At 35.4% G+C, this 14,021-nt stretch overlaps 1 protein-coding gene across 1 annotated transcript in view; it reads left to right on the top strand.

Moving 5' to 3' along the window:
* Window positions 1-868, top strand: part of NLGN4X (neuroligin 4 X-linked) — a 187,360-nt gene extending 186,492 nt beyond the window's left edge. Inside the window, exon 8 of the transcript XR_003555832.2 lies at window positions 594-868. The gene's annotated coding sequence lies outside the window, so the exon portion shown is untranslated. The remainder of the gene's footprint in view (window positions 1-593) is intronic.
* Window positions 869-14,021: the final 13,153 nt, after the last annotated feature.

The raw sequence follows: 14,021 nt of genomic DNA, 5'->3' as shown, positions 1-14,021 counted from the left end.
TGCAAAAAGCAAATTCTGAATGATTCATATCAGATTTTTGATATGAATAATCAAGCTTCTGAGATAGAAACTTATTATGTGCCTACTGACCTAATCAAGCAGCTTGAATTTTGAATATTGAATTTGTATATAGAGCTTTTGCAAATAAACTGCAGATTTAGAATTGTTCAAATATGTTTAATTACAGGTACACTCAGAAATTCCACAGCTTGCTCTAAGATAATTCATACAAAAGAAAAGGGGTTACAATTGTATAATTTCTGTGAATTGTTCACCTTAAATTGCTGGGTGAACTCAATAAATTGCCTTCATTTCAGTTAATCAATTTCACATTAAAAAAAAAAGAAAAGCTTCGGAATTGTTCATGCTTACTAAATATTGTGTTGTTTTATTTCTTTACTTTCTGAAATCTGCAGATTAGTATGTTCGTATTTCGACTTCGCTAAGAATATGAAAACTTAATGGTATTTAATATCACATACAAAAAATCATATGAAATAATACCATGGCAATTATGTACTTGTCTCAGATTTGTAGTTTTACATTTGTATTATTTAATTATTGTCAACTGTTTCTCGTATTTTCATCTACAGCTGTTTGACATCACAAACCTCATCAGGCTGAATCCCTCCAGAGGCCATTAGCAACTGGTAAAAACTGGGATTTTCATCCCACTAGAGATTATGATATTATGTATTTAATATCATAATATGTTAAAATGCTTCTCAGCAACTCAAATTAGCAAGATATTGAAGATCAAGATATTAACCTTTTATTAATGAAAATGGAAAATAAGGAAGGGGTTTGGAAATGTGTAACATCTTGTTTGAGCTGTAGCATAATAAATATCATTTCACTTTGGGATGAAGTTTTGATTCAAACCATTCTGTTTGGTGTTCCACTGTGGCCACCAAGGTCCCCACTGTGTCTTCTAAAAGTTATGTTTTAAGTAAGTTATATTTTCTCAGACTTTTATAGCTCACCCAGACTTTTATCCAAAATTTATCCAAATTTTACTGTGGCAGAGAAACCCAGATCACTCAGGGATGACAGAGAAACAATCCAGTCACAAAGTCAAGACCAGCGCAAGAATTTTGTCATAAACCAATTGAACTGCATCTCTCATGAGACACAGTGGTATTTAAGGAGAATATTAATAATCCAAAAATTCAAAGGTAAAATAAGCATGTAATAAATTAGGTGCATTCTTCCTTTTTTTTTTTTTTTTTAATGGAAAGTTGACAAATTTCTGCAACACATTTTTCCAACTTTATTTTCCACCCTTCCCCACAAAAAATAACAAAATATTTTCAGCCAGTTCTAGTCATTTCTGGAATACCCATTTATTTAAATGAAATAGATGATATCTTTTTGTTTTCCCTCCTACATGAAGACCTGAAGACCCTCAATTACTAAGAGCAAAAAAGTTCTTCCTCTACTACCTTTTATTAGGGATTATAAGTTATACAGGTGCTTCAGAGTAGTCCCGTTCCCAAGAGCCCAGGCTTAAGTAAAAGGGAAAAGCCAAACACAGAACTGGCTTATATTGACTTTGACTTCAACTAGAGGGCAGATACAGGTTTCTCTCCAACTGCCAACAATATGGCACAAAAAATGTATGAACTTTTTTTATGTTTTATTTTTAAAATATTGCAGTTCTAGAGACCACTTCCTCTTTTTTTTCCCAGCTTTTTGCGTCTGATGTCATGCTTTTTGCTGTAGCTAACTCACAGCCCTCACTCATTTCATGTCACCTCATATCTTTTATCACAGTTTCATCAGATGCTTCCCTGAGAGGTACAGATATGTTTTCATGTGGGTTTTGTTTAGTTTCTTTCTGTCATAATAGTTAAGTCTGGCGCTACATTTGTTCCATCCTATGCTGCATGGGTGTGAGAGAGGTGGGGTTTTTTTTGATCTGACATTTTCCTTGCTGCTTTTAGTGTTAAAGAAGCTCCACTGAAGGAATATTTACATGACAGTATTCATCATCCTTGAAATGCATCAGTCTCTATGGCTGTCTACATTTTGTGCCAGCCCAACAGCTTTGGTTTGACATAGCGTGTGTCTTAGTGGGAAGTGTCAGCTTGAAGCCAGGCTCATCTGTTACTCTGCAGTTTATGTTATTGTTACTATTCACTTTTGGCATTTGTTTCTTTTCTATATTTAACTTTGATGAAGGATAAATTAAATTAGTCTGTCATTCTATTCCACAGTGAGACTCCTCAAACCCTAAAAGGTCATTGTGCTTAACTCTTGTTTAGCTAATGCTAATTACACTGTACCATCAAAACATAAGAACGTTCTTAAGCCGTTCACATTTCTTAATTCTCCCATTGGTGCAAACTAATAGAGTACTAGCACAGTTAGCCTTGTATGAGAAAAAATCATGGTATACTACCTTCCACTTGCTGGGGACTTGTTTCACATATTGGGGGAAATAAATACAATTACCATTTTCATGCATCAAAATTTCATTACATCATGTCAAAGGTAAGCATGACCCAAGGTAAAATTTATAGAAACTGCCAATACTGAGGCTCATGCTCTAGTATCCTGCACCAGTGGTTATTTTGTAAAGGCAACAATTTCCAGGTTGATAGAGAGCAGTTGCATGAGTGCTTAGTACACTTCAGTCACTGGATATCACTTCAGAAGCTAGAGGGACTTTGTGGATTTCAGGAAATGAAGAAGATATTGCAAAAGTATTTTTAATGGAGTTTGTGCTTTCAAGAATGCCTATAAGCAGCAGCAAGGAAACTGCAGGAAGAATGGTTTAAAATAAATAGGACTGAAAAGCAGATTGTTTCTAAATGAATGTAACAGGAAGAAATGTAATATGGCGTGACATGGTATGACCTTAAAATAATGTGATAGATTTCTTTTGTGTGAAGGGAAAACAGAAAAAAGGACAAATATCTCAAATAATACATTTTTACAGCGACTAGTCAAATGAAATCACTGCAGATAATGAGACTATAATGGGACTTCGAACAGAGATGTTGTATCATAATGCTATACCATATGGATTTAGATATGTTGAACATAACGTACAGTGTTCATCTGAGTACTGAGAAGTATAAAATTAGATCCCAAGATGCCCTACTTTAACCAGACAACAGTGCTGCCATGGTAGATAATACAGCAAATGAAATGTGCACTTGTTTCAGGGAATGACAAAAGGAACATTCAACTCATTTCATTTCAAGAAAGGCAAAGTGCCAGACTCAGTAAATAGGGAATAATGACAGTACAAGCCAGGCACAGGTCCTGCCTGGAGAACCATCTTGCATGTAGAGGCCAACAGAGGGATTATGCTCCAAATCTGGTTTTTAACTCGCTTTCCTGGTGGGAGGGGCATGGAGAGGGAAGGTCCCTGGAATACACTGTGTTCCAGTAACCAACTGGCCCTTGAGCCGTCAAAAATCACTGACAACTGATATATGTTAGATGTCCCTCTAAGCTGGAGCTGGGACGAAGGAGCAAGGAATAGGAGCTGCTTGCTTGTTACTAGCATTCGTTTCTCTTCTCAGTGAGGGAGAATCAGGAACAACTAAGGGAAGAACAGCAGTGTTCTGTCAGCTTTCCCCAGTACTCGGGGAGAGCCAGCCCGGCTTCTTATTTGGTTTTCAGTAGGGCTGCCAGCTGCAAAAAAAGGCAATGGAGGTACTCGAGGAGTAGTGGTCAGTGAGGGAGTTGCTGAAGATGGGACAAGAGTCATTTGCTGTGTTGATTTGTGAGGCTTGAGTGCCTCTCTCTCTCCCCTATTATAATGGGCTTATTAAAAATTTTCTGTGCTGCTCCCCCAACTGTAGATTCTATACCATTAATTTAGGAGAAAGTCAGTAAGAATGTGATTAAAAATTAATCCAATAAAAATTTCAAATCATTCAACCAAAAATTAAGGTTCCAGCATGTGTAAGAGAAGTAATGGTGTTACTTGAATCTTGTGATCTAGCTGTAGATGTGTCTTTATATCTCCAAAGCAGACACTTACAATAGGGAATTTTGATGGAAGCATTAGGATAAATCATCAGATATATGTGCACATAGCTAGGATGTGGTGCTTCATTTGCAACAACTCTATAAATTGCCGCTTCAATAAATAGTAAGTTTGAAGTTACTTACCTTTTCTTGCTGAGTCTGTGGAATGTGAAGTAGTATATGCCAAGGACACATGGAACAACTGCCAGCAGCTCTCAGACCTACAGCACACAGCTAAAGAAAAATGAAGACGTAAGTTTCTGGAACCTTGGACAATGGAGATCTATATTAGGAACTTGGTCTTCAGCTCCTGCTCCCAACACAAGACCAGATCTTACATGTAATGAAGTTTCCTGTGGAGAACTGTTTCTTCCTCCAGAAGGCTGACATGTAACCAGGGACTAGCATGGACTGAAAACAAAAAATATCTCCTCAGGGTTATGATAACATCTTAGTGACTACACTGAGCTCTGCAGAGCAGGTTTACAAATTTCCTTGACACTCAGCAGTTTACTAATAGACGATCAATAAGAAACAGAAAAATACTCAATAAGTACCATGTGAGAGAGAGTACCAGCCACAAAACAGAATTGTGTATAATTTCTGTTAATAAGATTACTGTGGTTTAGAAGCACTTCAGCAATTGCAAAAAATCTTTATGAATCTGGCATATCACACAACAATCTGGAGACTGCAGGTAATCCTGCGGGAACAGATAACACTAAAAAGCACAGGTGTGTGCATTTTTACTAAGCTGGTTATAATTCTCCATTTTGAACTCCAGAACTGATCTCATCTATATTTGTCACCTGGAATTATTTGGTTTTATGCCTTTTTGCATAGTTGGGGAGTCTACACATTCTGAAGTTGTAGAGTTTTACTGTCATCTCTGCTTACCTTAAAAATAGAATAATTAACAATGGAAAAATTAACACATTTTAGTCATCTCAATGATTGCCTGAAGGAGACAGCAAAGTTGTTTGAGAGACAACATATTTGAGCATACAGCTTTCTACAACTGTCAGATTCTTACTGATTTTATCACTGGGGGTCAATTCTTTCACATTTTACAAATGATACCTTTATGAGTAGGTAAGATTGCTCTGCCCCTTTTAATTTCACAGGAACAGTTGCTTTAGATCTGAAGCAGATGACTAATTATTACTTTCTGTATTGTTTTCTTTTCCAGCTGTTAAGAAAATGTTAAGGTATAATAGATTTTTTTTCCTTGATGGGGCAGAGTCCTATCCAACTTGACATTTCTTAAGACTATAATGTTTTTCCTCAGGAAGAATTTAAAAACTTATAAAACAAATGCAAACTGACTCAAAGAGGTAAACAATAACACTTACCTTTTTTTTTTTTTTTTTTTTTTTTTTGTAAAGTAGAAAATTAAAATTTATATTAGGAAAAAAAACCCAAGAAAACCCAAACTGTATTGCTTTTACTACTGGGTTTATCATATGTCTCCACAACTTTAACAATTGGTTTCAAAGCGCTTTCTTCATTGTAAGCTTTGAAATGTGAAAATATGAAAACAACATAGTTTTATAGGATATTTAATTTGGGCAAAGAAGGTTTTGGTAGATATACAATTGCAATTCTTTTATTGGGCAATACAATGATTTATGTGCAAATACAGAACCTTTTTAGGAGCTCCTGCTAACTGAGGATTTTTATTTTTTTTGATCTAGAAGTCTACATATTTAGATATCTGGTATGTATTTTTACCTCTATCTGTATGTGCAGATACAATTATGAATATATATATATATACACACATACGCGTATATGGTTATTATCTGCTTCTTTGCTGCCAGTTTTCACTGTCAGAATATAAAAACTATTTTTAATTAGTTATGACTCACAGAATATGAAAAATATCAATGCGTCTCACAGCTATTTTGGAACTGGTTCTTTTAAACAGGTTGGGTTTGTTTTGGGTTTTTTTTTTCTATTTTCAGAAATATACACAAACTTTTGCTCAGAAGACACACACTCAAATGTAACTGAGGGAAAGGTGAGAAGATATCTTGTCTATTTTCACTCGGTGAAAATAACTCCTCAGTAGTAATAGTTCTGTTGCAGAATCTAGTTGCAGTTGTTCCTCAGAGAAAAAGAATGAATGCCATTCATCTGTGAAAAATGGGGTTACAGAAATGTGGGTAAAAGCAAGCGATGCATAATGGATAAAGCTAAGTTCAGGAGGATGGCAGGAGCTACAGAAGAAATGTAGCTGTTAACCCAGGACACATGAGGAGGAGCTGGAAGGTGATCTGAGCCTGGATCAACAGAACTCAGAGGAAGTTCAGAAGAAAAGTATAAACTAGAAACCAGGAAAAGAAAAGAACCAGAAGATGCATTAATAGTGAGAATAAAAGTTCAGAAGATAGCGCACAGGACAAAGAAATAATATTAGACTGCCAAGGTGTGCTCACATTAGGGTTTTTTGTTTGGATCAGGAATATACTTTTAAAGGAAATCTCTCAATCACTATTTATCCACCTTTCCTCACAAACTAAACTTTGGTGTGCATTATGAGTGATCTTGGAGCAGATGAGCTGGATTTCTTTTGCAAGTATATACTGAAAGATATGATCTAGGAGTGCACCCCATGCCTCCAAGCAAACCACTGAGATTTGTGGATGAAAACCATTCTCTGACATTCCCCTACAGACCTGGTATCAGCCCTTGTCCCTCTCATGTTTAACAGGCTAGCAATTTAGCAATATGGCCTGTGGGTATAAAACAATAGACTTTTCCTGCCGCATCAAGGCTAATTCATCCTGCTAAGTTCAGTTCATGGCACAGTGCCTTTGATTTCAGTCCCCAAATGGATGCAAACTGCCAAGTCCTGAAACCATTTACAAAACATTTCCCCATTTTTAAAATTCTGCTCAACACTATGAAAAAGGGAAAGGGCAAATCCCACTGTTGACTTTGCACAGCAGATTATTCTAACAAAAGGATATTTCTTTTCTCTTTTCCTTTTAATAAAGCAGGCACAAATTTAATACTAAATCTAGCTCTGCTCCTGGTGGTTTAAGGATTCAGCAGTGCACTGAAACTTACTTGTTCTTTTCAGAATGTGAAATCCTTTGTTAAATATTTTAGTGGGAAAATATGCGTCCTCGCTTTTATGTTGTATGTTCCTAACACTGACCTAAAAGTGCCAGCCACCTGCAGATGCTGGGAGTGGACATATGCAACATTTAAAAAGGGGAAAAAAACCGGTTCACAATTTTAAAGAGGTTTTTTGGTTTTTTAATGCTTCATTCTATTTTAATCCTTTTCATTATTAAATCTGGATGCTGCCTAGCATAATTTTTAATAAGTGTTATTTTACTAATTTTGGTAATTATTTCATTACAAGGTCTGGGGGGAATGAATTATGAATATCGGTGTTTGTTAGAGTGCATGGTTCTTCCGTGCTTATATCTTCTAAGTAAATATTACAGCCATGGACAACAGATTGGTCACTCCACTCTGCAAAAGGAACAGTATGTTTTCTGGTATGACTTCTGGTTCCTTTTCTGTACCAGGCACAGTGATGATTTTCATGTCAAAGATGGGCTTATCATTAATTTAGTCTCAGATATTCAAGTTACAAGCCCCTGTTTTAACTGAGAAAGGGACACAGAACAACACATACTTTCCATCCTTCCATGACAATTCTGATAGCAGATCAAATGAAAGAACAACTAGAATATCTCATCATGTACTGCAAAGCCTAAACTTTGAGATTTTTTCAATTTAAGGTATGTAGGAATGTACCTCTTTCAATCCATAAATTAACTTGCAACAGTGTTTTTCTGCAAAAACAGAACAACACAAAACAAACAAACAAACAAAAAAAAAACCACCCCAAAAATTTACATATCTATGAAGGACAAAACTGTAGAAGGCATTCTACTCTTGGACAAAACAAAACTTGCACCTTATATCAAATCTGATCCACATCACATGTGGTAGCCACTAGTCTAAATACAGGTCTTCTGTGGTCTTCAAAAGTACAAATTAACAGAACCATTTAAAAAATATATATTCTCCATGTTAAGTATGATAGAGGTTAAGTTTGAATAAATTAAAGGTTTTTAAAGATGGTACTTAAAATCTCATTTAATTTCTCTTTTTCTTTTTTTTATCTACTGAAAAATCATTAGCTTAAACTTTTAAAGGCTCTCAAATGTGAAATCTTTAGAAGAAAGAATTTATATAAAATCACATATCACTCCAAAGAATCAAAGTAAAACATCTGTTTACATACAGTTATCATGTTTTATACTCTTAGTGAAATAGCATGAATATAAAAAAAAATAATCCATTGATATTTGTAGAAAAAGGAAGTTTAACCTAAAGTAATATAGCTGAATTGAGTTTTTAATGCAGTTGTGAATGACAGAGTCAGCATATCAAATTATCTTGATTAAGCAAAATGTCCTGTTTCATTTTAGCAAATCTACCACTCCATGCAAAAATTTAGTATTAGAAGGACTAGAAGAGCAATTTGCATAAAGTAATTTCAAATCCAGCTACAAAATTAAACAGGAATATTCTCAGACCTGAGGAAAATATTTTTTTTTCTTTACTGAGTAGTTGAATTATGTCAACTTGATCCTTATTTTTTTCTGAATATCTGAATCTCCTACGCATGAATAAAATTGTTTATTGCAATGTTTTAATCAGAATAAATTTGTCAAAACTGATTTTGATATGTATATTGAATAAAAAGGTTAGAAACAGTAAGCAAAAATAAATAAAAATAAGGCCTGAACAAAGTGGTTAGTAAAAGGTATAAATACTTCATGGTTTTAATCATCGATATATGTGGGAAGTGTGAAGTATTGTAATGCCTCACATAAAAAGCTGAAGTAATGAAAATTATTGTATATTGGCAAAGAAGATATGACCCTGCAATGGCAAAGTTTCTCCTGTGGAGATGTTTTATTTTCTAAAATTCCTTAAACATTTCTGGGATATCTGATTGGTAGCCCCTGCAAACACATTAGCTAAGTAGGATAAGACCAGAAAACATGTATATTGCATCTGTATGTACAAAAACCCTTTCTGATAAAAAGGTAATGTTTAATCAATTAGAAGGAAAACAAACCTATTTAGTTATTATAAGACATTCCAAGAAAATCAGAAGTTCTGTATCTGGATGTTAACATAGTTGTTGGGTCTGCTGTTCATAACCCAATGCCCTATCAGCAATAAGATAATTTGAAATGATTAAAGCTCCTTTTAGTCATTACGAAGGGGAAGCAGGTGATAACATTGTTTTTAATGAGGCAGTGAAAACAGTCCTTGTAAACTGAAAGTGGAGTCTGCAAACATGAAATGGAAAAACATTCCCAACAGATGTTCAGAAATGTATTTTTCCGTAAAGAAAATGCTTTTATTGCTGTTAAAGCATTTGGAAAACACAGATATTCTTTAATTCTCTCTTTTCATGAATAGCTTTTCCATGACACTTAATATTAACGAATCAGATGATCTGCATACTCAAATAGCTGATACTTAAATATTTCAGAGCACAGTGATTTACAGATTTAGGAACTACAGATATCAGTATGGCAGTCTTAGTGGTTTAGGAAATTGCCTCTTACTGACTGTTTCCTTGTGTATAAATAAATAAGATTATTGCACCAGGCAAGCAGAGTTCCTTCTTCCTGTTCAGCTGTTCAGGTTGGGGATAAGAAGGAAGACTAGAAAGCATTCAGCAGCTCAGAGCTGCTCCATTGTGGTTCAACTGCAACTATCCTTCAAGCTGTCCACACCTGTGAATGAAGATAGAGTTTTCAAATTCCTCTATGCACTCTGCTAACACCTAGCCTAAGAATAAAGAGTAATGGGGCAGAGAATGGAGGGTAGAGAACCCTGTCGTTCTGTCACTCTGCAGTCATTTATCTATTAAGAAGAAAAGGAAGAATGGAAAGACATAAAAGGAAAGTGAATCCTGAGAAGAGACACCTGTGGAGGAGGTAGGAGCAGAATGAATATGGCACTGCGCTTGGAAAAAAGAATGCTGGAGCAATGAGTTGAAGGGCTGTGGTCTAGAGTTTTGTAGAGCTGGAGATAAAGCTGATGAAAAAAATTAAGAGGGCAAAACTGACTTGGTGTTCAGGTAAATAACTAATTTTCAATAATAAAAACTGAATTGCTAATGTAGTTGTCCAATAGTTTTTTGAAATTACTGTAAGCACAAAAATATATGCACTTGCAGAAGTTTATGAAAACCATATTATGCCCAGCTCTGTTTGGAACAATGAGTTACATCATTAAAGCCTGGAGTCTTTAAGATGTAAGTGTATGCAGAGTGGGACAAGAACTACAACACCACCTATATAGTTTCATGGTATTATAGCTGTAGTATTTTTCCCTGGCATCAAGCAAAAAGCATGATCCAGCAATATACAGACTTCATTTTCTGGTCTTCAGCAGAGCAGGCTAGCAGGCCAGTAGCCTTTCTCTATGATTTTCCTAGTTGGTGAATCAGTTTTCTAGTGGCATGCTCCACCAACAGTAATTGAAATGACCACAAGGACTTTTGGGAGAGGAATTGCAAGTGGAAGCTACAGTTGTGGACTGCCTGTATCAAGTATCTCTGAGGCAACATTCTGTGAGCTCAATATTTGTGCTGAGATTTCACAATGAAAAAGAAGCTGCTGTTTGGACAGGGAACAAAGATATGAAAGAACTATAACATAAAACTCAGAAAAAGTGAAAGCAGGGTTTATATTTGCACGAGTGTGATAATGGCCATGTGTAACAATGCAGAAGAATGAAATATAGTGTATGAGAGAGATCAGGAGGAAGATAACTATTAGAAAATATTTACAAGGCAAAACCAGAAGACTAGGAATATATAAAATAGCAACAGATAAACAACGTGGCTGAAAAAACGTTCTTGCATTCTTTTTTATATGTCTAGATACCTGTTATAGAAATACTATGCAGAGGTGTGTAATGTCTGTGTTAGAAGTCTGTATAACATGTACATAATAGCTATATCAGTAATGGGCAGCAGAGGCTGGTGAAATGTAGATATTGTGAGAACTTGCACATGCAATCATATTGTGCAGAATTCATGCATTCCCACATTATAAATTACATAGTCCTGTCAGTTCTGGCATTTTCTGGAACACAGGGACTATTTTGACTTGTTCTTATGTCTTCTGGTATGATCTGGGCTGTAGTGGCATATGGGTAATGTTGGTAAGTCCATGACTGCAGTCTGAGTTTTCCATGGAAAAGGTGAGTGACTGCAACCAGAAGACACAAGAGTAGGTTTTGTTCATTCTAGAAAATAAGGTACTGTGTTCTGCTCAGTTTTTCTTCTAAACATACAGAATACCTTAATGTGTCATCATGACAGTCCATTCTTTTCTTAAGCTGTAGAACATTGCAATAACCTCTACATTATCCAATACTGAAAGCCAGCTATTTCAGCATCCAGTTTGTGATTACTAAAATCAGCATTCCCTTTTCAAAATTGTTTCCTCCCCCCCTTCTAACACCTATTGTGAAATGTTTGGGCGTAAGAGGAAGTACCTGGTTCCTGCTTCCAGTACTGTATTTCATTTTGTCGCTCTTCTGAGAACAAAAAAAAGAAAACAAAACCCAAGGGGCAAGAGTCCTATCTTGCATAGTGCTTCACCCACTAGATTATGCTACGTAACTAGTATTTAACTGTCCTGCGTTTCCTTCTCCTTCTGTATGTACATACACAGAGGCATGCATTTTAACCTGAGCCTTGCAGGAGCCAGACAAAGCATGAATGTAGACTTAGGAATACATCCAGAAGCAGTTTGGACCTAGCATGTGAGACTTGGTTTGTCCTGGCTTGCTCTGTGTCTTCCCACCATTACCTCAAGGGACCTGCTAGATTGGTCCTCAGGTGCTCCTTGGCCAGTGCCAAGCCATGACCCATGAGGAGGAAAAGCTACCCTTTCCTTGGCCATTTCTGAGAGAACAATTCATTGATTCATGCACCTGCAATCAAAACTCTCATTTCAATTACCTGGACAAGCATTCTCAAGCAGTAGAAGGTCAGATGGTGGAATAGCAAAACACTATACCGGAGAGAAAGGACTGAATGAAGAATAACAGCCTCGGGTATGAAGAGGCACCTTATGCTATGAAGACATGCCAATAACCCTGTGGTGGTCTGTCAAGGGATCTTTTGGACACTGTAGTTGAGAAAATTCCCTCCTAGCTCCCTAAGAGGAGGGAAGTAAATTCCTTAAATTGGACTATTTTGAAAATACCCCTGCCCCCACCCCCCCTGCTTCTTTTCATATTACATTGAAATATGTACTTCAGAATTAGAGTGAATTAACATGGAAAGACTGCAACCATTCACAGAAAAATTCCCACTGGAAGACAATTAAGTGTTGAGGAATGCATTTCCCTTTGTTCACTCCGCTCTCATAGGTTTTCTCATCAAGGTCAAATGAACAAATAAAATGCAGACATTAAGTCTGCAAGGGCTAGGTTCCCATTTGTGGCTTTAGAAAGCACTGTGCATTCTTCTGCAAAGCTGGTTCTTTAATCACAGATGTGCATATTGATCTAAATATTGTCCGTTTAAAATCAATTACAACATTTCCACTGAATCCAACACTGCTGAACCAAGAACAATTATCAACCTCTCTTAAAAATAAAACAAATGCATAGCAGTTGCTTTGTCATTTGTAAACTGAGGTCTTTTCTATCTGTTTTTCCTCTGTTAGAAGCTGTATAAAATAATTGCTGGCACCATATTCACAATGCACTTGAACTTTATCCATAGCAAGAAATTTACAGTTAAGACAGTCTTTATCGAGCATATGCAGGATTTAGGTGGATCTGGTTAAAAAAAGCATTTGGCAGTCAGGTTTTTTATTAAAAATATCACTAGAAGTGGTATTCCAATACTAAGTATCCAATTTTAAGTCATGTGAGAGTTTGAGTCATAATTTGTCACTGAAGATTGAGAACAATGAAAACATGTTATGAAACAACACCCAGTTTTATAAGCACCTTGCTAGAGAAAGTACTATAGAAATTCCACATGCTGAAAAGAAAATGAAGCCCCAAGAAAAATTTTCTTTCTCAAAGAGCTGTTCAAATTACTTCACTGACATCAAAGAATGTTTTATTCTATTGTTAGCAAAATCTATTTTTTTTTTCTTGATACAATGAAGATTTCCTATTTATATATGAAAGACTTCCTATTTATACAGGAAAGATTTCCTATTTATGCAGGAAATCTCTTAGTTGGATACATATTAATAATCCTGACCTTTTCTAGTTCATAGTAAAATGGGGTGACTGACATGTGAGAGAAATAACAAAAATTGCAAAATTAGAAAAAATTCAAATTAAATGTCACTTTAAATTTTAATATATGCCTGCTTCTGTCAGTGTGGACAGTTCACTATTAGATTCAATTCACATATAGACAAATCATAATTGTCTGTAAGAATTTCCTACTGTTTTTTTTTTTAATATTGGGGGGAAGGGGGAATGATAAAATGATTCAATTTTTATTATACTAGAAAATTTTCACTGAATTGTATTCAAATTGAAATTTTTCAGTATATTTTTCCAGAAATAAAATAATAAAACTTGGTTATCTTTGAAGAATATGAAAGCAGAGTGACTTTGATTTTTTATACTTTGTAAAAACAGCTTTCTAATTTTTAAACAGCGTAAGACATAAAGAAGGCCAAGATAAATGATTGTGCACAATCAGTAAATCATGCTCTTTTGGCCCAAAGAAGTAACATCATAAACAAAAGGGTAAACCCTTGTACCAAAGAAACACAATCATACTCATAACATCATACTAACAAACACACACTGTACCATGACTTACACACAAGTGCATTCTTAAAAGCACCAATGCAATTCACAAAGAACTAAAGGGAAAAAGATATACAGTAGTTGGTGTATCTCATCAAACTGTAGTTGAAAAAGTAAATACGTTTAAGCCTTCAAATGGATAAAAGAAGAAAAATCACATATGACATGATATTGACCTGAAAGTTGTA

The sequence above is a fragment of the Falco peregrinus genome, chromosome 4 (genome assembly GCF_023634155.1).
Source record: "Falco peregrinus isolate bFalPer1 chromosome 4, bFalPer1.pri, whole genome shotgun sequence".
In the NCBI taxonomy this organism is placed as follows: Eukaryota; Metazoa; Chordata; class Aves; order Falconiformes; family Falconidae; genus Falco; species Falco peregrinus.
Note: the sequence above shows the minus strand (reverse complement) of the source record. Positions and strands in the feature narration are given on the sequence as shown.